Here is a 27,888-nt window from a genome sequence, read left to right as displayed (position 1 = left end):
GATTAACTCTGATTTTGCAACTCTTGATTTTGCAGTTGTTGGTATGGCTACCTTTCCTTTTCAAATGATGTGAGGTATAATTTAATTTCATATTATTGGTGTCAGCTATGTTTATATATAATCCTCTGATCACTTTTCCTTGTGTTATTAACCTACAGGCTGACTTGATATCAGTACACTGTACATTATTTATATCCTTCTGTATGTAGCTATCCAAAGATTTTCTGTATTTGAATAAATATCTCAGGTCTAAGTCAACCCTAAATAAAATGTATTATTATTTTGATGATGTTCATTTCAGAATTGACTGGATCTTTTACTTCAGTTTAGAACTCAGGACTGCTCAAGGATATTCAAATTTTTACATCTCTAGTTTACCCAAGATACTTGCCTGCAGAATTTCTTTCCTAAAATTCTATTGTCAAGACTTTGCTGTGGACGAATCTCAACAAAACTAAAGGTAAAAGTTACCTTGATATTTATTAATCATCCTAAGTCATGCCACTTTGTAACGTGCTTTATGGGCAGTGTTGTGCCTGAAAGTCCATGGAGAATTTCTTCTTGGAGTCTACGGCCTTTCTTTTCTGATGTGGACCAGGTACTTTGTTAAACTGCCACATAACTGCCACTCTGGGCTTTCTTCGTTTTGAAATCCAGAAAGAGTTTACCGATATTCATGTTCCAGTTACCCACCTTTGATTACCCATAAGCACTGAAATGAATTTTCTAATGTGAAAAGAAGCCTTTAGAACTGTGACTATAGCTTACTTGTAGAGTGCTTGCTTTATATGTCTTAGGACCGAAGTTGAATCCCTAATAATCCCCCCCCCAAAAAAAAAGAAAAGAAAAGAAAGAAAAACAAAGAAATTCTTGTTTTGAGTATTTGAATATCTGCAATATTTTTAATTTATTTTAATTTGTTTATAAACCATCTCGATATAAGGTAGAGATACAATACGGTCTCCATGGAAACGTTTGTCATTGCTCCTTCATCACAAAGCACTTTACTAAAGATTAGAAACTGACATTATTTGAGTTTTGTCTGATACTTTAGAAAATTTAATTAATTTAATTTCATTTTCAGTATGAATCACTTGATAATAGTTTTATTTCATCAACATCATCAAGTGCACTTAGGCTATGCATAGTATGTATGTTTAATATGTTTGTGTGTAAAAAGAGCATTTAACACAATTAATATTAATGGGTATAAAATATGTCTCCTGACCCAGATAATTCAGAATATATTGTGATAGCCACTCTACTTGGTTGCATCACATTTTATGTTATGTTTATTTTATAGTTTATTTACTTATTTATTTTTACACTCCAGATTTTATTCCCCTCTTGGTCCACCTTTTGACTGTTACACATCCTGTACCTCCTCTCTGCGCCTCCCCCACCCCCCAGAATGTCCCCACCCCATCCACCCCACCAGATCTCTAAACTCCTTGGGGCCTCCAGTCTCTTGAGGGTTAGGTGCATCTTCTCTGACTGAACTCAGACCCAGAAGTCCTCTTCTGTATATGTGTTGGAGGCCTTATCTCAGTGGTGTATGCTGCCTGATTCGGTGATCCAGTGTCTGAGAGCTCTCGGTGATCCAGGTTAATTGAGACTGCTGGTCCTCTTACAGGGTCGACTTCCTCCTCAGCTTCCTCCAGATTTTCCCTAATTCAACCACAGGTGTCAGCAGTTCATTGGTTGGGTGCACATATCTGCATCTGACTCAGTTGCTTGTTGGATCTTTTGGAGGGCAGTTGTGATAGGTCTCTTTTTGTGAGTGCCCCATAGCCTCAGTAATAGTATCAGGCCTTGAGGCCTCCCCTTGAGCTGGATCCCACTTTGGACTTCTTTTCCTCAGGCACTTCTCCATTTCCATCCCTGCTGTTCTCCCAGGTCTCTGGTACATTCCGGGGTGTCCTGACAACCTCCTTCCTCTTGAGGTCACCTGTTTCCATTCTTTCTGCTGGCCCTCAGGGCTTCAGTCCTCCCTGCCTTCCCAATAGCAGATCATGTTCCCCTCTCCCCCTACCCCCATTCCCTTCCCCTCCCAGATCCCTCCCTTCCTTATTTATTATTTGTCACACACACACACACACACACACACACACACACACACACACACACACACACAGAGCTACCACCACCACTACTGAAGATCTCATCTTGGAAATTGTAGTATGTCACAGTGTGTCCCCATAGTATTCTCCTTTGTCCACACATCTTCACTTGCGCATGTACAGTGAGTCATTGATCTGCCTCGAGATCTCTGGCTTTTCGTAATACCATCAATATCCAGACTTTTCCTAGTTATCCTGTTCTTGTCCTGTATTATGGAGATCTTGCAGCTTTGGAATAACAATGGTGGCTATTTCACTTGTCATAACAGTTCACAGATAATGTAGAATTTGGGGTGGGCCAATTCAAAGGCTGGGATCTGTGCATGGATGGTAGCTGAGCTGTTTATCTACCTTCTTTTTCTTTTCTTTTTTTTTTTTAACCTTCTTTTTCTTATTTGCGCCACCAGTTGAGAGCTCTCCAGAACTGCTCAGGCTAGGCAGCACAATGCCACCATTGGCAGGAGGCAATGCTCTCTAGCCCTTAGGGCTAGCTCACAGGCATCCAGGCTTCCAGAGCCAGCTCCAGTGTGGCCCTGTCAAGGTATGGAGCCTTGTCTCTCCCAAGTGCTGCAGCCTTGCCTTGTTCTCCTGCATCTCCTATTCTTGGAGATGCCTCCCCTGTGCCTTCCTCATCAGGGCCAGCTCCATTGTGTTTCCCAGGTGAGGAGTAAGACCTACTCTCCTGGTTACTGCAGGTGGAGAGGAGAGGTTCGGGGTGGTATTTATATCCACACCCCATGTCATCCCAGAGGGGTGGCAGGGCCAGCTCTCCCTTGCTCTGTCTTGGCTGACTCACCTGCTCCTCCTTGACCAGGGTCCACTCTCCCAATGCTGGAGCTGGCAATGGACAGGGACACCCAATCTCATGACCTTGGGGTCAATCTCTGCTGCAGATTGTAAGGGGAGGGAGGGGCATCACCCAAGCACCCATGCTACCTCAAAGCAGACAAAAGGAGGGTGAGCTCTCCTGTGCTTTGCCCTTGGGGCTGGTTCACCCCCTCCCAGCACCAGAATGGTCAGCTCTGTGGTGCTATTTAGATGAGGTACAGGGATTGCCCTCCTTAGTGCTACATTTGGTGAGGCACAGGTATGGATCTCAGGAGCTCACCACCCTGTGAGCAACTCTCTGACTGCTAGAGGTGGTGAGAAACGGAAGGGAAGATCACCTCCGTACCCATGCTACCCTAGGGCAGATAAGTGTGTGTGTGTGTGTGTGTGTGTGTGTGTGTGTGTGTGTGTGTGTGTGTGTGCGCACGCGCGCGTGTGCATGTGTTCAGCTCTCACACACTCCCACCCTGAGGCCAACTCAACTATATTGTAGCCACCAGGGCCATCTCCCCTGTGCTGTCCAGGTAAGGTATGGTGCTGCCTCTGGTGAAATGTGGGGCCAGCTCTCCAGAGCACCATAGCCAGTAAGGAGTAGAGCCAGTTCTGCACAGTTGCTGGACATCCACGTGGTCCCCTGTGACTACCCCTACCAGGGATGTCCCCATCTTCTCTAGTGGTAATATCGGCCAAAAAATTCACACTGATCCATGCCATTGACTCAGATGTGGCCCTCAGTAGCCACTCTGGCTGGAACCTAACTATGGTCCAAGGTAGTGGAGCTGGTCACTCACAGCAGGCTACTTCTTTTCATCCTTGAGATTCCAGTTCAGTCTCTCTCCACACTGCTCAAGCTGGTCCACTTCTTTTTCTTCCTCATCTGACCACCAGGTACTCGGACATTGTGGTGGCTCCCACTTTAATCTGACCATGGCAGGTCCTGGGTAACGTCCTCCATCTATGCTACAAGGCGTGGTGGCAATCAAGTATCTATGCCCCTCCTGTGCCAACTTCCTTTTATTTCTTTAACCCCTGAAAGGTTTTGTATTTGCGTGTTTGTTTTTAATTCCTTGTTCTGTTACTTGATTGCACATCGACCTCACTGAGATAGAACGCGTGTGTGAATGGCAGCCATCTTGGCTGCTAACCTCACCAAGATGGAAGCAGTCACGTGACCTACTTTTCCAGGTCGTTTTTTGTTCTCTGTATACTACCCTCTAGAGGGCTAGATCTGTGCTATGAACTGGAGGACAGGTCTGTAGATAGCACGGTAGTCCACTGGTCTCTATTTCTCTTCCTACTCTGGGTTGCTTGGATTTAATTTGATTTGATTTTTATGAGTTCTAGGCATGAGGCAGCTTTGGTCACCAAACCAGGCATCAAGATAGGATGAACAAAGGACTGCCATCTACTCTCTCCCTGACTGATGTAAAAACAACACAAGGTATCTCTTTGCCCGTTGCTAGGGGTATGCTTATTTTTATCTTACCCAAATTTTGCTTTCTTTCTCATCAATTACATTGCTTTCCCAGAAGTGTTAAGCTACAAATCATTGTTCTACATCTTTAAGGCATTTCAAAAATATGATGGAAACATTTCAGCTAATTAAAAATATACAATGTTGTTTTACAAACAAACTAAAATATATTCAATTAATGTCACTGTAGCAACATATTATCTAAGAGCAGGTGCTTTGGAGCCAAATGAAAAGTGGCTTCAAACAAATATCTTTTTTTTTTTTGCCCATGAGAACTTTCAAAAGTTAACTGTAAGTTCTTAACTCCAGCTTCCTCACTCTTAAAGCATAGCTAATTATTCCTATTCAGTGACTTTATACCCCATGTGAAGGATGACATCGTAATACAAACACACACTACCATTGTCTAATGCCCCCATCTTCTTTTTAGGTCTTCAAGATCTTTAGCTACCATTGTTTCAGTGTTAATGTTGGCAATTACTTGTTCCCCATTCTAGTCAATAGGAAAAATCAGCAATCTACATATTGGGGAAAAAAACTTCACTGACCTCACATCCAACAGAGGGCTAATATTCAAAATTTACAAGGAACTCAAAAAGTTAACCACCAAAAAAAAAACCAAACAACCCGATCAAAAAATGAGATATAGTACTAAACAGAGAATATACAACAGAAGCATGGTTGGGGATCACCTAAAGCAATGTTCAAAGTCCTTAGTGGTCAGGGAAATGCAAATCAAAACGACCCTGAGATTCCACCTTACACCAGTGAGAAGGGCTAAGATCAAAAACTCAGGTGACAACACATGGTGGCAAGGATGTGGAGAAAGAGGAACACTCCTCTACTGCTGGTGGGATTGCAAACTGGTACAAACACTCTGGAAATCAATTTAAGAGGTTCCTCAGAAAACTGAAAATAGATCTACTTGAAGACCCAATAATACCACTTTTGGGAATATACCCAAAAGGTACCCCACTAGGCCACAGGGGAAGGCGTTCCATTATGTTGTTGAAGCTAGAAACAACCCAGATGTCCCATGAGAAAAGACAGACTACAGAAAATGTGGTATGCTACTAAGCTATTAAGAAGGAGGACATCCTGAGTTTGCAGGCAAAGTGATAGATATAGAAAATACCATCCTGGGGGTTGGGGATTTAGCTCAGTGGTAGAGCGCTTGCCTAGCAACGCAAGGCCCTGGGTTCGGTCCCCAGCTCCGGAAAAAAAAAAACCCAGAAAATACCATCCTGAGTGAAGTAACTCAGACTCAAAGGGACATGAATGGTATGTACTTACTATTATGTGGATATTAGCCAAAACACATTCAGAATACCCAAGATACAGTCCATAGAACTCAAAAAGTTCAACAAGCTGAAGGGCCCAAGTAAAGAATCCTCAATTTCACTTGGGAGGGAGAAGAAAGCAACCACAGGGGGGAAGGGAGGGAGAGACTCGGGTAGGAAAGGGGACAGGGTGTGAAAGAGGGGAACATGGTCTGTTATTGGGTGGGGGAAAAGGACTGAAGCCCTGAGGACCAGCAGAAAGAATGGAGACAGGCAACCAGGAGAGGTAGAAGGTGAGTGGAGCCTCTAGAAGACCTGGGAAGTGAAAGACTCTTAGGCCTCAAAGGGAAGGACTTTAGATGAAATGCCCTCCCTGCCCCCCGTAAGTTGATGTCTATATGTAGGTGAGGGCTGGCACAAGTAAGTTTAAGGCCATGATTGGACAGTAAAAAAGAAAAATAAGGCAGAGACAACGCTTTTGTAAGGTAGGAGAGAAGGGGAACGAGAAGGAGAATCAAGATGGAGATGGAGAAGGATGACCCAGATCCGGGTGGTCTTGAGTTGCCAAGGTACTTATGTATATTTCTTAGGGGATGGATTTCTGTAGGCAAATTTATCTTACCTAGGTGGGCAGTTTATATCCTTATCAATTGGTTGTGAGTTTATTGTGTGGATGTATTATGGATTGAGAATTTAACATATAAGTCTGATTGTTGGGTTACAGTTTGTTGAGTCTTGATTTTACCGGGAACCAGAGAGTTAGTGGCTAGCAGAAAGCCACTGGGAGAGATACTAATCAGAGATAAATTATGGTTAGTTTCATATGGCTCCACAGGTGCCAGAACTGACTCTAGGGACCAGCTTATCAAGGTGCCATGTTGGAATGGCTCATGGATTGCCTGGGTCTAAGAGTACTTGGGGGCAGCGTGAAACCTCTGAGATAAAGATACCCTGCAGTGCCATGTGGCCCTATGGATGCTGGTGAAGGGGAGGCCCCAAGGCCTGACACCATTATTGAGGCTATGGGGCATTCACACAAAGGGACCTATCACGATTGCATTCTGAAAAACCAACCAAGCAGCTGCAGATGCAGTCAGATGCAGATAATTGCACCCAGCCAATGAACAGAAGCTACTCACCCCTGTGGCTAAATTAGGGAAAAGCTGGAGGAAGTTGAGGAGGAGGGCGACCCTTTAGAAGGACCAGGAGTCTCAATTAACCTGGACCCCTGAGATTTCTAGACACTGGACCACCAAACAGGCAGCATACACCAGCTGATATGAGGACCCCAACACATATACACATATACACATATACACATATACAGTGGACTGTAAGGTTCCGGGTTCAGTCAGAGATTAGTTCAGTCAGAGACCCCAAGAGACTAGAGGCCCTGGGGAGTTTAGAGATCTGGTGGGGTTGGGGTGGGGGTGAAGGGTGGGAATATCCCCGTGGAGATAGGGGTTGGGGAGGAAGTATTGGGGGGGACAATCAGAGGGTGGACTTGGGGCGGGGATAAAATCTGGAGTATAAAAAAAAGATTAAATAAAATTTAAAAAATTCTGATTAAATAGAGTGTTACCAATTTTGTTGTTCTTTTCAAGGAAATTACTTTTGAGTTTTCAACTTTACTTGACTGTCAACTTCCTGATTCTATTTCTACATTTATAGTTATATTTATTTATTTTTATTTATTCTGAATTTCATTTTTTAAAGCTTTTTCATGTAGGTCAGGATGCTGCATCTAATCATTTTTATTTTCTAATATAAATGTTTACAGTTAGGCATTCCCATTTATGCAGACTTCAGTAGTATCCTATTATTTCATGTGTCATATTTTTATTTACTGAATAGATGGGTACCATTTCCTTGTGCAGTCTGTTTTGTGACTGAAGCACTGCTCTAGCGCTCTGACATTCATTGCCAGAGTGGATGGATAGTCCCCCATTTATTGACTTCCCACATTGCCTTTTGTTTTATAAACACATATCCATGAAGATCAGTGTACTCCTTTTTTCTAAGTTAAGTTTGATCACCACAGGCTCTTAATTGATGTTTGTGGTTCACTTTTATTTAATTTCAGCTTGTGTTTTGCTTGATTTCCTGTATCACTTCATTTTCCAATCTTCTTCACCGATGTTCAGTTGTTCTGCTTTCTTCCCTGACACTTTCTGACTTTAGGAGTATTTGATAAAACCCTATTTTAAAAGACTTGCTTATTAAAGTTTTAGCCACATCTCTTTGTTTACACACTGTATCTAAAATTGTTATTTAGCTATTTCACTTACGGTCTGAGATTTAAATGTTTTCTCAAGTAGAAAATACACATTAATAAGAATCTTATAAATCTTAAAAAAAAGCATTGCCTATAAACTCCTGGATGTTATAAGAGCATAGGCCCAAAACAACTTTACAGAAGTCAAGGGATTACAGTATTTATAGACGATGGGATTAACCTGACTAGCTTTTTAGATGACTATTGTTGTTGTTGTTATTATTATTATTATTATTATTATTATTATTATTACTATTTCTAATAGAATGATCCATCTGGCATGTTTAAGAAAACTAAACTATGAAAGAATAAAAACCCCCAATAAACAAAACAAAAACATGTATGAGAAGAATTGGAGTGAGTTAAAAACAGAAAAGAAAAAAAGAAATTGAAAGGCTAAATATATTGAGTAGAAAATATTCTAATATTCCTTTCTTCATGTTACCTCTGGCGAGGGTGGTGAAAGTACCCTTAAAACTGATTCGAGGCACATCTCATATTTACTTGATGAATTCTACAGTTTAAAACATATAATTAAACCCTAATATTTTTGAAATTTATAGCTGACCACACAGTTTACCACATTGTTGAATTTATTTTAAAAGACAGGAATTACATTTTCTTAATAGTTTTTCCTGGCTCTTTAGTCATGATCTCTATAAATAAGTAATGAATGATAAACCTGTTAGCCCTTATTATTAATATCACAGCATGCATTTAAAAGTTTCAGAATTGTCTATTAACATTTACTATTTTTAGTTGGTTAGAATCCTATTTTTATAGATCCTGTTAATGAGACTCTTAGTGGAAAACAAATTCTCTTGTGAAGGTTAGAAATTACCATTAATTCACTAAAATTAGGAAGGGAATAGTTACATATTGAATACCAATTATAAAGCAGAGTCTTGATTTCGGTGAAAATGTTCATAACCTTCATTAGATACATCTAAAACATTTGCTAAAACTATCCCCTGACCTCGGCTCCAGCAGCCAGACTATTTCAGTTTCACCATCTCATTTTCCAGACAATCTTGTTAGTTTGATCAATATTATCATTTGGATGTGATCCAAGGTGTGTACAGATGCTGATGTCCCTCTAATGCTCCATGACAAATAAAAATCCTCATGAAAATGTCCTTTTCCAATTTACATTTCTGAAAGATTGTCAGTTATCTAGATGAAATGATCACGCTCTAGGAACAGTGTAATTTTAAAATCACACCTGGGTTCTGTCTTCTTGTTTGAATACTTAAGAGCTAAGGCCATTTGGGTGAGCAATTCAGATCAAATGTTATCTTAACTTAAAGAAACATGCACTCAAAGAGTTTGAACTGTAGATGCTTTCTGAGTTTTCTTGTTATTTGGAATGTGTGCATTACAATATGTAGGGTGAATTTGCACATGTATCAGCATAGGGATCATGTATATCAAACCCTGGTGATATATTTAAGGAAGATTCTTGGTATTTGAGTTTGTCACCACACTACTTGTTTTATTGTTAATATGTTCAGTCAAAGAGTCTGTGTCAGGAATTTTGAGTCTTAGTCCAGTTGGACAGTGCTATGCTGACATATGTACTCTAAGTTGCTTGGCAATGTTCTTGTCCTCCAACCAGGAGATCACAATAATAAGGTCCCATCTATAGCTAAAACTATTTGTCTTTAGAAAGAGCCAACTGGTATTACCTTACTGAAGCCTATATATAGCCTAAATCTTCTGGGAACATGTACAGGACACCTGAACATCAGAATGATCCTGGTAATGCCTAAACATGAACTGAACAAGAATGAACCAATCCACATGCTTGTATGGATGGGAAATCTCAGGAGGTCTCAACCCTATTCAAAGAACTACAGGTAAGTAAGTAAGTAATGGTGAGAGTGGGAGAAATAGTCTTCCCCGGGAAAAAGCACAACAATTGGTTTCTGAATAACAAATGTTAACTCTGAAAACATAGATATATATGTATGTATGTATGTATGTATGTATGTATGTATGTATGTATGTATGTGTATATATATGTGTGTGTGTGTGTGTGTTACATACACAATTACCATCATACAGATGTTATATAATTTTAATGTTGTCTTACTAGGAAATTATTTGTAATCTATAGAATGGTACATTTTTTCCTTTTATTTTCATTAAATTTATTCTGTCTACATGATATGCAGGCACAGGGGATGGAGCAGAGACTGAGGTAATGGCAAACCAACAACTGGCCCAACTTGAGACCCATCTCATGGGCAAGTACCAATCCTTGACACTATTAATGATACGCTGTTACGCTTGAAGACAGGAGCCTGGCATGGCCATCTTCTGAGAGACTCCACCCTTCAGCTGACTTAAACAGATTCATATACCCACAGCAAAACAGTGAATGGCACTTGGAGACTCGTGGAAGAATAGAGGAAGGATTACAGGCCCTGAATGGGATAGGAACTCCACAAGAAGAGCAACAGTCAACTAACCTGGATTCTTGATGCTCTCAAAGACTGAACCAACAACCAAAGAACATACCTGGGCTGGACCTAGACCTCCCACACAAATGGGGCAGATGTGCAGCTCAGTCTTCATGTCAGGGCTATCCCAAAAGCTGTATGTGGAGTATGTTCTTCTAGCTGGCCTGCCTTGTCTGGCCTTAGTGGGAGAGGAAGCACAGCCTCTTACAGACCTGAAATGTCAGGTCGGGGGATACCCAAAGGTATCTCACCTACTCAGAGGAAAAGGGGATGGGGATGGGGATAGGATTGTGGGAGGGGTGACTCAGAGAGGGCAGTGAGCAGGATGTGAAGTGAGTTAGCTTCAATGGGTGTTTGGGAAACCATTATAGCATTTTAGAAACTTAAACCCTTTCCTTGGTCTACACCAAAAGGAATAGGACTAGGCTTTTACTTTCCTTCAGTATGAGCATTGGAAAAGATGCAATAAATGAAAGAGTAATACTTGTGAGCAATTATTACTGAAAAAAGTTAAAATCTTTCTAGGCTAAACCAGAGGTCTGCTAAATTTCTTTTTATAAAGATTATAAAATTTGTAGGCTACGTGGTTTCTCTCCAGAATGAGCATATTGACAACAAGAATAAGTAGTGTACTACTACTACCTCTTAAAAACTCCCTCAGGAAGGAGAAGTGTAAAATATCAGAAGGATGCTATTTTACATATATCATACTCATACTATTAACTGCCTATAAACACTTATTATACATGTAAGCCTGTGTCTAGATACACATACATAGTTCAACTAAAAATGCCCATAGGATGATAATGCTCCCTCCAAAGGCCAAAGATAATCTAACAAAACCCAGACATTAGGTGTAGGGCGAGTTTCCCTAATTGTTTGGTTGGCTAAATAAAGACGGCAGAAACTAATCTTTGGGAGAAGATATGGAGGTGGGTTTTCCAGGTCCCAGAGAGGAAGAGGAGGGCACACTATGGAAAGCCTTTTTTAGCCAGGTGGAGGAGGAAGGAGACAGGCAACACGTAGCTTGGCTAGTCCAGTTTAGAGCCTGTGGTAGCCTCCTCCACTGGAAGAGTTCCAACATAGAACGTCTGATCAATTTAGGACAATAGATTCCAGGCCCAGTGGTTGTGACATCTGTCAGATTTTAAATATTAAGATGGTTTGGTATTTTCCATTCCAGATGATTCAGGTGGGCAAGAGAGAGGGCACAGCCACATGGCAGTTGGTAGTCAGCAGAGCCAGCCGTAGGGTGTGTGTGGGGGTAGGGGGGTTGGGGGGTGATAAAGGTGATCTCAGGATGGAAGGTTGCAGAGCCGTTTAGCAAAGCCAGTCAGGGGAAAGAATGTAGGTCTTGGGAAAAAAATCAGCAGCGAACATGGTGCGGCAGTTCTCGGAGCATAGCTGGGAAGGTGTTAGCTAGTCACAGAGACCATTGCCCACACCTAGCTGGAGTAAGAGTGATCTTATTACTAGGCATGAGAAGCCTACTTTGGAGTTGTTGGTCAGGGTGTCCAAGGGACTCCCAAATCATTTTAAGCCACTGCTATGGCTCTTGGTCCTTACTCTATCCCAACCCCACCCCACAGGAGGAAGTAGATTGCTGAAGAGAACATGCACTTCAGACACAGGGCCCAGAGGACCTAAGCTAAAACTTAACTGAAAGTCTACTATCTGAAGACAAGCTTTCATGGTTCTAGGAGGCACCATGCAAGATTCCAAAGGAGAGAAGCAGCCAAAAGTCCTACCTAGTTATGATGCCTAAGGACCACAGCAGTGGGAAGCATGGCGCTATCACTAAGTGTAAGGTAGAGCAAACACAGCTCAAAGTTAAGCAACACCCTGATAATTACACTTAAGACTCACGCAATAAGAAGGAAATCATGTCTGATCCTGGAAACCTAGCCAAATACACAGGGCTGTTATGGATCCTGGAGCAGAACCTAGAACTGACACTTTACTAAACCAGCAAATTCCTACATATATTCAAAAGATTTGTTCTTATACCCACAGGTAGGCGTAGTCCTCACCTCTTATCAAGAAGAGTCCTCTTTGCAATGGACAGAGAACATTAATCACAGAAAACCACAACCAATCAAAATGCAGAGTCATGGAGCCCAGTCCAAAGAAGGCAACTCCTGCACCTAAGGATTATGGAAAAATCATAAGAGACGGAGGAAGAAACACCTTGCTCTGAGATTGTGTCTTAGGTATGTAAGAAGCACATGTATAGTTCCCACCAACATGACTGCCTAAACATGAGATGAACAGCAATGAACCAATAGATATGTTGTGGGTACGGAGAAAGTCCAGGAGGCCTCAACCCTATACAAAGAACTATAGGCAACTAAAGATGCTGAGAGCAGGAGAAATAGTCTTTCTCAGGGGAGAGCATAGCAGTTGGTTATCCAGTACCAAATAGCCCTAAAATCACACGCACACCCACACTCACACGTCTTCAAATACACGTGTACAAATAACATTATATAGACTTAGCAGGTTGTATTTACATGTTTAGGAACATACAATATACTCACACACACATTAGTAACAATAAAAAGAGGGACTATGAATATGAAAGAGATTAAGGAAGAGTATATGGGAAAGTTGGGAGGGAGGAAAGGGAAGGAGAAAAGATAATTATATTTTGATAAAAATAAAAAAAAAACAGAATTAAAAATCCTTCATGATTTGATGTGCATGATATCTACTCAAGTGTGTAGCTACAATAGCTACTGACAGCAAGTAAGCAAATAGATGTGATTTTGCACTAAAAAATGTGCTTGCTAAACAGCTGGTCTGGCCTGTTTGGGAACACCAGCCAGTTCCTCGCTCTGATCTTCCTTCACCTCATAGCCCTACCTCTTCTCCAGATATGTAAATGAAAATACACAATACAGTTATGATAAATAACATAATGTATAACCTTGCTTTCACATTTTTCAAAATTATCTTGTACTTTTGTAAGAATTACTATAAAACCAAGAAAATTACAAAAGGAATTTTAAGAGTTGTTTTTTTTGTTTATGATACAAATTAACTGGTAGTAATTTCTTGAATCTTTGCATCTGTTTTCTTTCTTTTCACTTTGATAGCATTTAAATTTATCAAGAAAGATTGAGTACATGCATATTATTTTTTACACTTTTGTACTTTTTAAGTAGAAATTTGTTCAATTATCCTATAATAAAAAATCTTTAAGAAGTGTGTAGAAATATATTATTTTCTTCAATATTTTGTGTGTTAACACATATTTTTAATTATTTGTCTGTGTATGTGCATACATGTGCATGTGCATGCGAATGTGTGTGTGTGCGCATACGTGCATGCATTCATGCGTGTATGTATGTTTGTTCATGTAGTATGGTATGCACACATGGAGACCAGAAAACAACTTCAGGTCTCTGTTGTTTTCTTCTGTTGAGGCCTCTGGGAATGGAACTCAGGTTGTCAAGCTTATGTGGCAAACCTGATGAGGCATTTTGCCATTCCTTGAATATATTTGAATATATTTGAATAAGTATGTTGACAAAAACAATTATCACAGAATACCTAGCAATAGTTCTTGCTTTCCCTCTCCACTCCCCTCTTCATTCATACACAGAATACTTGACCTATTTACCTGTCTGTCTATCTACATATTTTTATTTTTTAACCTAATCAGGCTCTTGGAAGTAGCAGCTGAGGTCCCCGAAGGTGCTTTCTAAAGAATATGACTATTGAGGAGCAATGCAAAGTTCAACACAAGAGCATAAAATTATACAATGCATTTATTGTCAAAGTATAAAGTACAATTTCTGTTTAAATACAACTAACTACAAAAGGCTGAACTATCAATGGCCAAATATTTGGCATTATAGAAGTGAAAATGTATAAATCAAGTGTAATTGATGTGGAAAATACGGGACCACAGAGTGTTAACAGTCTTTGAGTGACAACTTTAAATAACTTCTCTAAATTGGCATGTTGCCACAGGGTTAATAACAGCTCCATAACTATGGATGGGTAATTTTACAGCCTTGCCACGTTCTGTCTGCAGCATTTAATGTGATTTCTGTTTTAGGGCTCTGATCTCCTGGCTGTGAATAAGTAATGTGGATGCATAAAGAGATCTTAACAAAAGTATAAAATAGCATGTGGCAAATTAGAAGATTCATTGGGAAAGGGTTGGGGTCATGCAGATTGTTAATGGTTCTAAAAATAGTTTACATTCAGTTACTTTATTCCCTGACTTATTTTCCAAGACAGCTTAACGTGTAATCATTTCTCAAGGTCTATTTTTCTAAAATATTAGTGTTGAAAATAGGATAGATAATTTCCCTTTTCGGTTCTAACTTGGAAATGTATTCAAGCTAACTTAGAGATAAACAGAGATTATGCTAGCAAAGGGCATTGGGAGAATAATTATTTCCTCTTCCTCCTCTTCCTCCTCTTCCCCTTCCTATCGTTCTTTTGTCTCCTCCTCCTTTTTCTTTTTCTTTTTTTTTTCTTTTTCGGTGTAAACAGTCAGATATATCTGCAGTGTGCTCTCAGGACAGATGAAAAGCACTCTACAGCTAGAAAACACTTCATTCTTTGTTTGCTGACTGACATTTCCATCCAGTAGTTAGAAATTTCTTGTTTCAGTTTTAGAGTTCTACATCCCCATGCTGTGGACAGTGTATTCAGTCATTTGTATCAATGGGCAAATATATTTCCAAGTTGGAACCAAAAAGGGAAATTATCTTGTTTATATAAGACAGGTATATTAAATTTTTGTTTTAAATTTGTGTGTATGTGTGTGTCTAAGTATATGGGTGCCTCATGTGTGCTAATGAAGGCCAAAAGAAGTCATTACATTCCTTGGACCCACAGTTACTGCAGTTACTGGAGGTTGTGAGCCACTTAGTGTGAGTACTAGGAACTGAACTCCCGTCCTGTGGAAGTGCTCTTGCCCATCTCTCCATTCTTATAAGGCACTTTGTAAGCAATGATCTTGCTTAATGTATGCCTGGTTATTTTCCATATTTCCTATAGTACATCTTATTCCTTCCTAATTTTATATTATAAATGTGATGTTTGGCCTCATTTAGTTCAAGTGGAAAATCCCAGGCTCAGTGTGGTTGACAACAACTTCATCCTCTGTCACAAAATTAACAAGAAACAAAGGCAAGGTTTCAAGTCTACACCTTCAGTGCTATTACTCATGTACACTGTGATTAAGCCGGCAGGAAATCAATTTAAGGAATTATAGGCTGTGGGGGGAGTGGAGGCTAGCATGAGGTATTAGAATATGTATTTAAAATATGCATAATCCATACCTTGGGAGCTAAGCAATGATGAAGGTCAATGCTCAGAAAAAGATTCCCTGGAGCATTAGCTCACAAGAGTGCAGTAACAGGGATTGGGCTCGCCTCCCTCACATCCACTCCATTGCTCTTCCTCTGTAAAGCACTGTGCAATTTGAGGGATTTAATGTAGCTCCAGGGGTAGAAACTGATTGATGTGAACAATGCTTTGTAACTCTCTTCAGAGTTACCATTATAATTGTTTTAGGCTCATGGGCCCAAGTCAAACAGTCTGTAAGATTCCCTAGAGGGAAGAGTTATGTAGCTAGCATGCTTATAAAAGCAAATACCCACACTGTTGGGGAATGCCAGGGTGTTGAGGTAGGAGTGGGTGGGTGGGAGTGGAAGCATCTTCATAGAAGCAGAGGGAGGGGGTATGGGAGAGGGGGGAAGGGGATAACATTTGAAATGTAAATACATAAAATATCCAAGAAAAATAAAATTAAAAAAATAATTGAAAATCCAGCAAAAGGTCTCTAACTGATCCATAGTGAGATCAGGGCATCCTAGAGCTAATTCTGGGGCTACTTGAAGTTTGTATGCAAGAAAATGAGTGTGAGGTGTTTATGATAATGTCAATATCTTGAATAGAAAGTACTTTTGACTAGTGATGCTCTGAATCTGAAACACATCTTAAAAATGACTAATTGATGTTTTCAAGGTTTGGACTACATACTAAGGACTATTCTAAGAGAGTTACATTAACTAAGCAGAACAAGTTATAACCTTAATAACCTACATATTCTTCTAGTCCTATTGTCCAGATGAGGTTTCACAGGAAGCATGAGGAGGATGGGGCTTAATAGGAGGCTGTTTTGGATCAACAATATGTGCTCATGGACCCTCACACAGTGCAGTGTCAATGCTGAATGCTTTATTTTATATAAACACACTGAGTTTTCTCTATGGAAAAAAGTTGAGGTTTTCAATGGTTTTTAGGTTGTATGCATGTGCTTTCGGAAGACATTGTACATGTTTCAGAGGGTAGGGCTGTAGACACATGTATGTATTTCAAAACAATATTGTAGCATATGATTTTTTTTACAGATAAAGAAAAACATACCATTTAGTATTGCAACAAAGATCTCCTTTACATACAAAGAAGAAAAAAAATGAAGTAGAAATCACACAAGCTTGTTCAATTTAAATATCAGGATGGAAACAGTGTCAAGAAATCTTGACTGACACTGAATTGAGGATTCATTAGAGGGATGAGATCTTAAGATTAAGGGGCATAATAGAGATGTCTGCTTCCAAACCTTGTTTGGGGCTGGTGTTGGTCTTGATGCTCTCACAAGTTAGCTAAGATGGTGTTCAGAACCAGAGTAAGACAAGGAGGAGGTCCAAACAAGAAGTTGGACATCTAGTCCACTTTATTACCTTTTACTCTAATTTTAGGAGCACTCTTCAAGTAAACTTGATTTTTTTTTTGCCAAATATGTATGTGCATGCCAGCCTCAGATTATAGAGACATGAGGAATGCTGGAGGTGGGGTTCTTGCTGTTCTTGTGCATGAAAAGACAGGCTTGCAGTAGATGGGAAGTAGGTTGGCAGAAGGTGCCAATGGCCTTACCCTGACCTCCAGGGCAGGATATAAAGAATCACAGGAAGAAAGGCAGGGACAGACGCAAAAGAAAAGAAGGAGTGAGAAAGAGAAGGGGCAGAAAGATGTGAAGGAATGACATCAGTACATCTTTGTTATCTTGTAAACTTTCATCTCTTCTCCTACCTCTCCTTGGCTAATCTCAGCCAGTACTATACAGGAAAGAAACGCTAAGACACATCGTTTCCATCCGGCTAAATCAGCTATGTGCAGTGGCTTCACCAGCTTCATCTCCTCCCTTTTGTTTCTTCTAAGACGTGTCTCCAAGATTGCTCAAATGGAAGTGCAGGACTCATGTGGTTATAATTCCAAATATAGCTTTATAGACGCCTGAAACCAAACAAAAATGGAAAATCCCACGTGTTACACTGACATCATAACCTGCTAAATTTGTTATTCCTTTTGAGAGGAGAATTATTTATTTTTTTAATTAACTTGAGTATTTCTTATATACATTTCGAGTGTTATTCCCTTTCCCGGTTTCCGGGCAAACATCCCCCTCCCCCCTCCCCTTCCTTATGGGTGTCCCCCTCCCAACCCTCCCCCCATTGCCGCCCTCCCCCCATAGACTAGTTCACTGGGGGTTCAGTCTTAGCAGGACCCAGGGCTTCCCCTTCCACTGGTGCTCTTACTAGGATATTCATTGCTATCTATGAGGTCAGAGTCCAGGGTCAGTCCATGTATAGTCTTTAGGTAGTGGCTTAGTCCCTGGAAGCTCTGGTTGCTTGACATTGTTGTACTTTTGGGGTCTCGAGCCCCTTCAAGCTCTTCCAGTTCTTTCTCTGATTTCTTCAATAGGGGACCTATTCTCAGTTCAGTGGTTTGCTGCTGGCATTCGCCTCTGTATTTGCTGTATTCTGGCTGTGTCTCTCAGGAGCGATCTACATCCGGCTCCTGTCGGTCTGCACTTCTTTGCTTCATCCATCTTGTCTAATTGGATGGATGTATATGTATGGGCTACATGTGGGGCAGGCTCTGAATGAGTGTTCCTTCAGTCTCTGTTTTAATCTTTGCCTCTCCCTTCCCTGCCAAGGTTATTCTTGTTCCCCTTTTAGAGACGGAGTGAAGCATTCACATTTTGATCATCCGTCTTGAGTTTCATTTGTTCTAGGCATCTAGGGTAATTCAAGCATTTGGTCTAATAGCCACTTATCAGTGAGTGCATACCATGTATGTCTTTCTGTGATTGGGTTAGCTCACTCAGGATGATATTTTCCAGTTCCAACCATTTGCCTACGAATTTCATAAACTCATTGTTTTTGATAGCTGAGTAATATTCCATTATGTAGATGTACCACATTTTCTGTATCCATTCCTCTGTTGAAGGGCATCTGGGTTCTTTCTAGCTTCTGGCTATTATAAATAAGGCTGGGATGAACATAGTGGGGCACGTGTCTTTTTTATATGTTGGGGCATCTTTTGGGTATATGCCCAAGAGAGGTATAGCTGGATCCTCAGGCAGTTCATTGTCCAATTTTCTGAGGAACCTCCAGACTGATTTCCAGAATGGTTGTACCAGTCTGCAATCCCACCAACAATGGAGGAGTGTTCCTCTTTCTCTGCATCCTCGCCAGCATCTGCTGTGACCTGAGTTTTTGATCTTAGCCATTCTCACTGGTGTGAGGTGAAATCTCAGGGTTGTTTTGATTTGCATTTCCCTTATGACTAAAGATGTTGAACATTTCTTTAGGTGTTTCTCAGCCATTCGGCATTCCTCAGCTGTGAATTCTTTGTTTAGCTCTGAACCCCATTTTTTAATAGGGTTATGTGTCTCCCTGCGGTCTAACTTCTTGAGTTCTTTGTATATTTTGGATATAAGGCCTCTATCTGTTGTAGGATTGGTAAAGATCTTTTCCCAATCTGTTGGTTGCTGTTTTGTCCTAACCACAGTGTCCTTTGCCTTACAGAAGCTTTGCAGTTTTATGAGATCCCATTTGTCGATTCTTGATCTTAGAGCATAAGCCATTGGTGTTTTGTTCAGGAAATTTTTCCAGTGCCCATGTGTTCCAGATGCTTCCCTAGTTTTTCTTCTATTAGTTTGAGTATATCAGGTTTGATGTGGAGGTCCTTGATCCACTTGGACTTAAGCTTTGTACAGGGTGATAAGCATGGATTGATCTGCATTCTTCTACATGTTGACCTCCAGTTGAACCAGCACCATTTGCTGAAAATGCTATCTTTTTTCCATTGGATGGTTTTGGCTCCTTTGTCAAAAATCAAGTGACCATATGTGTGTGGGTCTTCAATTCTATTCCATTGGTCTATCTGTCTGTCTCTGTACCAATACCATGCAGTTTTTATCACTATTGCTCTGTAATACTGCTTGAGTTCAGGGATAGTGATTCCCCCTGAAGTCCTTTTATTGTTGAGGATAGATTTAGCTATCCTGGGTTTTTGTTATTCCAGATGAATTTGCAAATTGTTCTGTCTAACTCTTTGAAGAATTGGATTGGTATTTTGATGGGGATTGCATTGAATCTGTAGATCGCTTTTGGTAAAATGGTCATTTATACTATATTAATCCTGCCAATCCATGAGCATGGGAGATCTTTCCATCTTCTGAGGTCTTCTTCAATTTCTTTCTTCAGTGTCTTGACGTTGTTATTGTACAAATCTTTTACTTGCTTGGTTAAAGTCACACGGAGGTACTTTATATTATTTGGGTCTATTATGAAGGGTGTCGTTTCCCTAATTTCTTTCTCGGCTTGTTTCTCTTTTGTGTAGAGGAAGGCTACTGATTTATTTGAGTTAATTTTATACCCAGCCACTTTGCTGAAGTTGTTTATCAGCTTTAGTAGTTCCCTGGTGGAACTTTTGGGATCACTTAAATATACTATCATATCATCTGCAAATAGTGATATTTTGACTTCTTCTTTTCCGATCTGTATCCCCTTGACCTCCTTTTGTTCTCTGATTGCTCTGGCTAGAACTTCAAGAACTATATTGAATAAGTAGGGAGAGAGTGGGCAGCCTTGTCTAGTCCCTGATTTTAGTGGGATTGCTTCAAGTTTCTCTCCATTTAGTTTAATGTTAGCAACTGGTTTGCTGTATATGGCTTTTACTCTGTTTAGGTATGGGCCTTGAATTCCTATTCTTTCCAGGACTTTTATCATGAAGGGGTGTTGAATTTTGTCAAATGCTTTCCCAGCATCTAATGAAATGATCATGTGGTTTTGTTCTTTCAGTTTGTTTATATAATGGATTACGTTGATGGTTTTCCGTATATTAAACCATGCCTGCATGCCTGGGATGAAGCCTACTTGATCATGGTGGATGATTGTTTTGATGTGCTCTTGGATTCGGTTTGCCAGAATTTTATTGAGTATTTTTGCATCGATATTCATAAGGGAATTTGGTCTGAAGTTCTCTTTCTTTGTTGGGTCTTTGTGTGGTTTAGGTATAAGAGTAATTGTGGCTTCGTAGAAGGAATTCGGTAGTGCTCCATCTGTTTCAATTTTGTGGAATAGTTTGGATAATATTGGTATGAGGTCTTCTATGAAGGTTTGATAGAATTCTGCACTAAACCCGTCTGGACCTGGGCTCTTTTTGGTTGGGAGACCTTTAATGACTGCTTCTATTTCCTTAGGAGTTATGGGGTTGTTTAACTGGTTTATCTGTTCCTGATTTAACTTCGGTACCTGATATCTGTCTAGGAAATTGTCCATTTCCTGTAGATTTTCAAGTTTTGTTGAATATAGGCTTTTATAGTAAGATCTGATGATTTTTTGAATTTCCTCTGAATCTGTAATTATGTCTCCCTTTTCATTTCTGATTTTGTTAATTCAGACACACTCTCTGTGTCCTCTCATTAGTCTGGCTAAGGGTTTATCTATCTTGTTGATTTTCTCAAAGAACCAACTTTTGGTTCTGTTGATTTTTTCTATGGTCCTTTTTGTTTCTACTTGGTTGATTTCAGCTCTGAGTTTGATTATTTCCTCCCTTCTACTCCTCCTGGGTGTATTTGCTTCTTTTTGTTCTAGAGCTTTTAGGTGTGCTGTCAAGCTGCTGACATACGCTCTTTCCTGTTTCTTTCTGTAGGCACTCAGCGCTATGAGTTTTCCTCTTAGCACAGCTTTCATTTGTCCCATAAGTTTGGGTATGTTGTACCTTCATTTTCATTAAATTCTAAAAAGTCTTTAATTTCTTTCTTTATTTCTTCCTTGACCAGGTTATCATTGAGTAGAGCATTGTTCAATTTCCATGTATATGTGGGCATTTTTCCCTTATTGTTATTGAAGACCAGTTTTAGGCCGTGGTGGTCTGATAGCACGCATGAGATTATTTCTATCTTTCTGTACCTGTTGAGGCCCGTTTTTTGACCAGTTATATGGTCAATTTTGAAGAAAGTACCATGAGGTGCTGAGAAGAAGGTATATCCTTTTGCTTTAGGATAGAATGTTCTATAAATATCTGTTAAGTCCATTTGGCTCATGCCTTCTCTTAGTCTGTCTACGTCTCTGTTTAATTTCTGTTTCCATGATCTGTCCATTGATGAGAGTGGGGTGTTGAAATCTCCTACTATTATTGTGTGAGGTGCAGTGTGTGTTTTGAGATTTAGTAAGGTTTCTTTTACGTATGTTGGTGCCCTTGTATTTGGGGCATAGATATTTAGGATTGAGAGTTCATCTTGGTGGATTTTTCCTTTGATGAATATGAAGTGTCCTTCCTTATCTTTTTTGATGACTTTTAGTTGAAAATTGATTTTTTTTTTGATATTAGAATGGCTACTCCAGCCTGCTTCTTCCGACCATTTGTTTGGAAAGTTGTTTTCCAGCCTTTCACTCTGAGGTAGTGTCTGTCTTCGTCTCTGAGGTGTGTTTCCTGTAGGCAGCAGAATGCAGGGTCCTCGTTGCGTATCCAATTTGTTAATCTATGTCTTTTTATTGGGGAGTTGATGCCATTGATGTTGAGAGGTATTAAGGAATAGTGATTATTGCTTCCTGTTACATTCATATTTGGATTTGAGGTTATGTTTGTGTGCTTTTCTTCTCTTTGTTTTGTTGTCAAGATGATTAGTTTCTTGCTTCTTCTAGGGTATAGCTTGCCTCCTTATGTTGGGCTTTACCATTTATTATCCTTTGCAGTGCTGGATTTGTAGAAAGATATTGTGTAAATTTGGTTTTGTCATGGAATATCTTGGTTTCTCCATCTATGTTAATTGAGAGTTTTGCAGGATACAGTAACCTGGGCTGGCATTTGTGTTCTCTTAGGGTCTGTATGACATCAGTCCAGGATCTTCTGGCCTTCATAGTTTCTGGTGAAAAGTCCGGTGTGATTCTGATAGGTCTGCCTTTATATATTACTTGACTTTTTTCCCTTACTGCTTTTAATATTCTTTCTTTATTTTTTGCGTTTGGTGTTTTGACTATTATGTGACGGGAGGTGTTTCTTTTCTGGTCCAATCTATTTGGAGTTCTGTAGGCTTCTTGTATGCCTATGGGTATCTCTTTTTTTAGGTTAGGGAAGTTTTCTCCTATGATTTTGTTGAAGATATTTACTGGTCCTTTGAGCTGAGAGTCTTCACTTTCTTCTATACCTATTATCCTTAGGTTTGGTCTTCTCATTGAGTCCTGGATTTCCTGTATGTTTTGGACCAGTAACTTTTTCCGCTTTACATTATCTTTGACAGTTGAGTCAATGATTTCTATGGAATCTTCTGCTCCTGAGATTCTCTCTTCCATCTCTTGTATTCTGTTGGTGAAGCTCGTATCTACAGCTCCTTGTCTCTTCTTTTGGTTTTCTATATCCAGGGTTGTTTCCATGTGTTCTTTCTTGATTGCTCCTATTTCCATTTTTAATTCCTTCAACTGTTTGATTGTGTTTTCCTGGAATTCTTTCAGGGATTTTTGTGTCTCCTCTCTATGGGCTTCTACTTGTTTATTTATGATTTCGTGGAATTCTTTCAGGGATTTTTGTGACTCTTCCCTATGGGCTTCTACTTTTTTATTTATGATTTCCTGGAATTCTTTCAGGGATTTTTGCGATTCCTCTCTGTATGCTTCTACTTGTTCTCTATGGGAGTTCTTCACATCTTTCTTGAAGTCCTCCAGCATCATGATCAAATATGATTTTGAAACTAGATCTTGCTTTTCTGGTGTGTTTGGATATTCCGTGTTTGCTTTGCTGGGAGAATTGGGCTCCGATGATGCCATGTAGTCTTGGTTTCTGTTGCTTGGGTTCCTGCGCTTGCATCTCGCCATTAGATTATCTCTAGTGTTACTTTGTTCTGCTATTTCTGACAGTGGCTAGACTGTCCTATAAGCCTGTGTGTCAGGAGTGCTGTAGACCTGTTTTACTGTTTTCTTTCAGCCAGTTATGGGGACAGAGTTTTCTGATTTCGGGCATGTAGTTTTTCCTCTCTCCAGGTCTTCAGCTCTTCCTGTGGGCCTGTGTCCTGAGTTCACCAGGCAGGTCACTTGCAGCAGAAAAGATGGTCTTACCTGTGGTCCCGAGGCTCAAGTTCGCTCTCGGTGTGCTGCCCACTAGCTCTCTGTGGCGGCAGCAACCAGGAAGATCTGCGCCGCAGTTTCCGGGAGCTTCAGTGCACCAGGGTTCCAGATGGTGTTTAGTGTTTTCCTCTGGCGTCCGAGATGTGTGCAGAGTGCATTCTCTTCTGGTTTCCCAGGCGTGTCTGCCTCTCTGATGGTTTAGCTCTCCCTCCCACGGGATTTGGGTGCAGAGAACTGTTTATCTGGTCTGTTCCTTCAGGTTCTGGCGGTGTCTCAGGCGCAGGAGTCCTGCGGGCCCTCCCCCACGGGAACCCAGAGGCCTTATACAGTTTCTTCTTGGGCCAGGGATGTGGGCAGGGGCGGCAGTGTTGGTGGTCTCTTCCGCTCTGCAGCCTCAGGAGTGCCCACCTGACCAGGCGGTGGGGTCTCTCTCCCACGGGGTCTGGGAGCAGAGAGCTGCTGCGGGCCGGGATCCACGGGTGTGGGACTCCCGGTAAACAGAGGAAGTGCCTGGTCCTAGAGGAATTCTGCCTCTGTGTGTCCCAAGTTCACCAGGCAGGTCTCTTGCAGCAGAAAAGTTGGTCTTACCTGTGGTCCCGAGGCTCAAGTTTGCTCGTGGGGTGCTGCCCACGAGCTCTCTGCAGCGGCAGCAACCAGGAAGAATTATTCATTTTTTAAATTGTGTTTTAGTTGTCTATGTTTCAGTAAGCCAGTATATCTCAGATAATGAGAGATGCCATTGCTAGTGTACAAGCCCGCCAAGTAAATGGTGAAGCTTCCCATTCTTATCTTGTTTAGCATTTGTTTTATTTTCTTGCATTGCTGAATATGGAAGCCATTGTTGTATGTTCAATGGTCTCCCACTGAGCTATAGTCTACCTGTTTGCTGTGACTGTTAATTAGTGTTCTAACAAAGGAAAATTAGATGCATTGCATATTATGTGTTGATCTCAAGCATCTTATTTTGAAGAAAAGAGTTGACATTGATAAGTGGATATTAGCCCAAAAGCTCTCATTACCTAAGATACAATCCACAGACCACAGTAAGCTCAAGAAGAAGAATGACCAAAGTGTGGATGCTTCAGTCCTCCTTAAAAGGGGGAACAAAAATATTCATAGGAGAAGATATGGAGACAAAGTTTGGAGCAGAAATTGAAGGAATAGCCATTCAGAGCCTGTCCTACCTGGGGATCCAGCACATATACATTCAACCACCAAATCCAGACAATATTGCTGATGCCAAGAAGTGGGTGCTGACAGAAAGCTGATATAGCTGTCTGCTGAGAGGCTCTGCCAGAGCATGACAAATACAGAGGTGAATGCTCGTTGCCAACCATTGAATTGAGAACAGCGTCCCCATTGGAAGAGTTAGGGAAAGGATTGAAGGAGCTGAAGGGGTTTGCAACCCCAAAAGAACAACAATATCAAACAACCACAGCTCCCAGGGACCAGACCACCATCCAAAGAGTATACATGGACAGACCCATGGCTCCTGCTGCATATGTAGCAGAGGATGGCCTTGTTGGGTACCAATGGAAGGAGAAGCCTTGGTCCTGCCAAGACTGGACCCCCCAGTATAGGGGAATGTCAGGGCAGGGAGGCAGGAAAGAGGGGTGATTGGGTGGGAGAATACCCTCACACAAGAAAGGTGAGAGGGAATGGGATAGGGGTTTTCTGGACTGGAAACTGGGAAAGGGGATAACATTTGAAATGTAAACAACAAAATATTCAATAAAAAAGAGAGAATTGAAAGATTAAGAAAATCATTTAGATAAAAGCTATATTTGACTTTCAAAGAATTTTCTAAAATTCAAAACATATTATGTTCAAGTGGTTTGCCTGCAAGTATGTCTGTGCATCACTTGAATGCCCATAATCCACAGAGGCAGGACAAGGGCAAAATATTCCCTGGAACTGGAGTTGTAGATGGTTGTGAGCTCCCATGGGTACTGAGAATTGAACCCAGATCCTCTAGAGCAGAATCTAGGTCCTCTGGAAGGGCAGCCAGTGCTCTGACAGTTTAGCCATCTCTCTAGCCCTGACCTCCTTTTAAAAATTTTATTTATTGTTCCCCCATATAACATATCTTGCATCCTGACCACACCTTCCCTTATGTCCATGCCTTCTTGTTCTCCACATCTTCCCTTTCCCCCATATGCACTCACCAGAATCTCTCTTTAGAATACAGAAGGACTCTGAGGGATATCAACCAAACTCAGTACAACAAAATAAAGTAAGACTAGTCACATACCCTTATGTCAAGGCTGGACAAAGCAGCCCAGTGCAGGAAAGGGCTCCAGAAAGCAGGCAAAAGTGTCAGAGGCACCTCCACTCCCACTTTCAGGAGTCCCCTCATAAACACCAAGGTGACAGCCATAACATATATGCAGAGGACATAGTGCAGACCTACACAAGCTCTGCTATGGATGCTTTGCTTTCTGTGAGCCCTCATGAGCCCTGCTTAGTTGACTTTACTGATCATGCTCTCCTGGTGTCCCAGACACCTCTGACCCCCACAAATCCTCTCCTCCCTCCTCACTGAGTTTGAGGGTCCCAGTGGAGCTCTCCAACCTGGTCTAGTCCTGAATTTTAAGTCTTAAATAAATAGTTAGCCCTTCCCAAAGATGTAAATGAAATATTACAACAGCTCTTGGCACTTACACTGAGTGATGACAAGACTTTGCTTTTACCATGAGGGTAGATTAACTTTGCAGAATTGTCTTGCTATACAGAGTACATTGCTCTCTTCACTATGTACAATAGTCTGTGTGTGTTGGTTAGGATTTTCAGGTAACACTTTATAAAAACCAGAAGATATAGACTCAGTGTGAATCATCAGTGGACACACCTGTTTATATGTGTCTCATCTCAGAATTAGCTGAGTAAGAAAATGTAACCATTATGTTTATCTTAACAGTCTCAAGTGTTTGTATTAGAGGTTATTTGCTGCATTGTACTATATATTAATGAATGTGGATTACATGATAGCTTTGTTATATATTGACTTTGCCATATGAAGTTCGGGTAATACTCCCCACCCCTGGGAGCTATTATATCATATGTAGAATGTGTATGCATATATGTACTCACCTTAGTTATTTTTCTCATTCTTTTGATATAATCCCTGACAAAATCTACTAGTGAAAGGTTTGCTTTAGTTTGCAGTGTAAGTATCTCGCACTGTGGTGGCCTAGCCATAGCTGCTTGGTAGCTGGTCCCATGGCATCTACAGTGAGAAAGCTGAGATGGAGGTGTGGTGGTGCTCAGCATGTTTAATTTAGTCGAGCCCCAGTGTATGTAATGGTGGTGTTCGTATTGGTTGAGTCTTCCCCACTAAGTTAAATCTCTCCAGTATCACCTTCACAGACATGCTCACAGGTGCGTTTCCTAAGTGACAATGAGTATTTTTTAAAGCAAATTATGTTGTGTTTATGGAGGACACCAAATATGTCAGCAAAGCCCAATATAACACCATTATAAAGAGGTTATGAATACTGAAGAAGCAAGGAAGAGAGGCATGTGACTGCATAGCGAACTGGCTGTGGCCAAATTGAGATTCACACAGACATAAATTTAATAGTGGAGCAATGAAAAATAGAGAACGGCTTTTGGGACTTGCTCAGGACCAAGGTTGGAAATGACAGCTGAAGACTTTGTACAACAAGAGCCTTTGGAGGGCAGCTCAACTTGTCTATTCAGAACAGAAGCCAGTGTGCTGTGGAGATAGCCAGGTACTCTCTGTTAATAAAACTGGTGGCTTTTGGAAAAGTACAAAAGATTTATTATTCTCCTTGCTCTATCCTCCCGTGCACCCCCCCCCCAGATTATATCTTGTAAAAATCAGTATAAAGGAAAATGCTTGTTGTGTCTTTCAGGGTGCACTGTCTCAGAGAAAATGAAAGTAAGAAGCCTTGGAAGTTACAACAATATTCTTTTCCTGATTTTCTTTTTCATTATGATGAATTTACCAAACACCCATGGGAAGGAAAAAAAATAAAGCCTGTGGATTAATGTATACTTAGTACATTTGTTTGTTTCTTTGGTGATATTGTGAAATAAAATATTTCTAA

At 40.7% G+C, this 27,888-nt stretch overlaps 1 long non-coding RNA gene across 3 annotated transcripts; it reads left to right on the top strand.

Moving 5' to 3' along the window:
- LOC102553210 (uncharacterized) lies at positions 1 to 27,888 on the top strand. Of its 3 annotated transcripts, XR_010064173.1 has the most exons (6): positions 1 to 460; positions 4,293 to 4,389; positions 9,643 to 9,833; positions 10,152 to 12,247; positions 12,453 to 12,649; positions 27,694 to 27,888. It is a non-coding gene; the product is annotated as an uncharacterized LOC102553210 (long non-coding RNA). The 3 variants fall into 3 exon arrangements; XR_001836625.3 differs by having other exon boundaries at positions 10,152 to 12,649; XR_005500777.2 differs by lacking the exon at positions 4,293 to 4,389 and having other exon boundaries at positions 10,152 to 12,649.

This window comes from Rattus norvegicus, chromosome 2, assembly GCF_036323735.1.
Source record: "Rattus norvegicus strain BN/NHsdMcwi chromosome 2, GRCr8, whole genome shotgun sequence".
In the NCBI taxonomy this organism is placed as follows: domain Eukaryota; kingdom Metazoa; phylum Chordata; class Mammalia; order Rodentia; family Muridae; genus Rattus; species Rattus norvegicus.
This window is presented reverse-complemented; position numbering and strand designations above follow the sequence as displayed.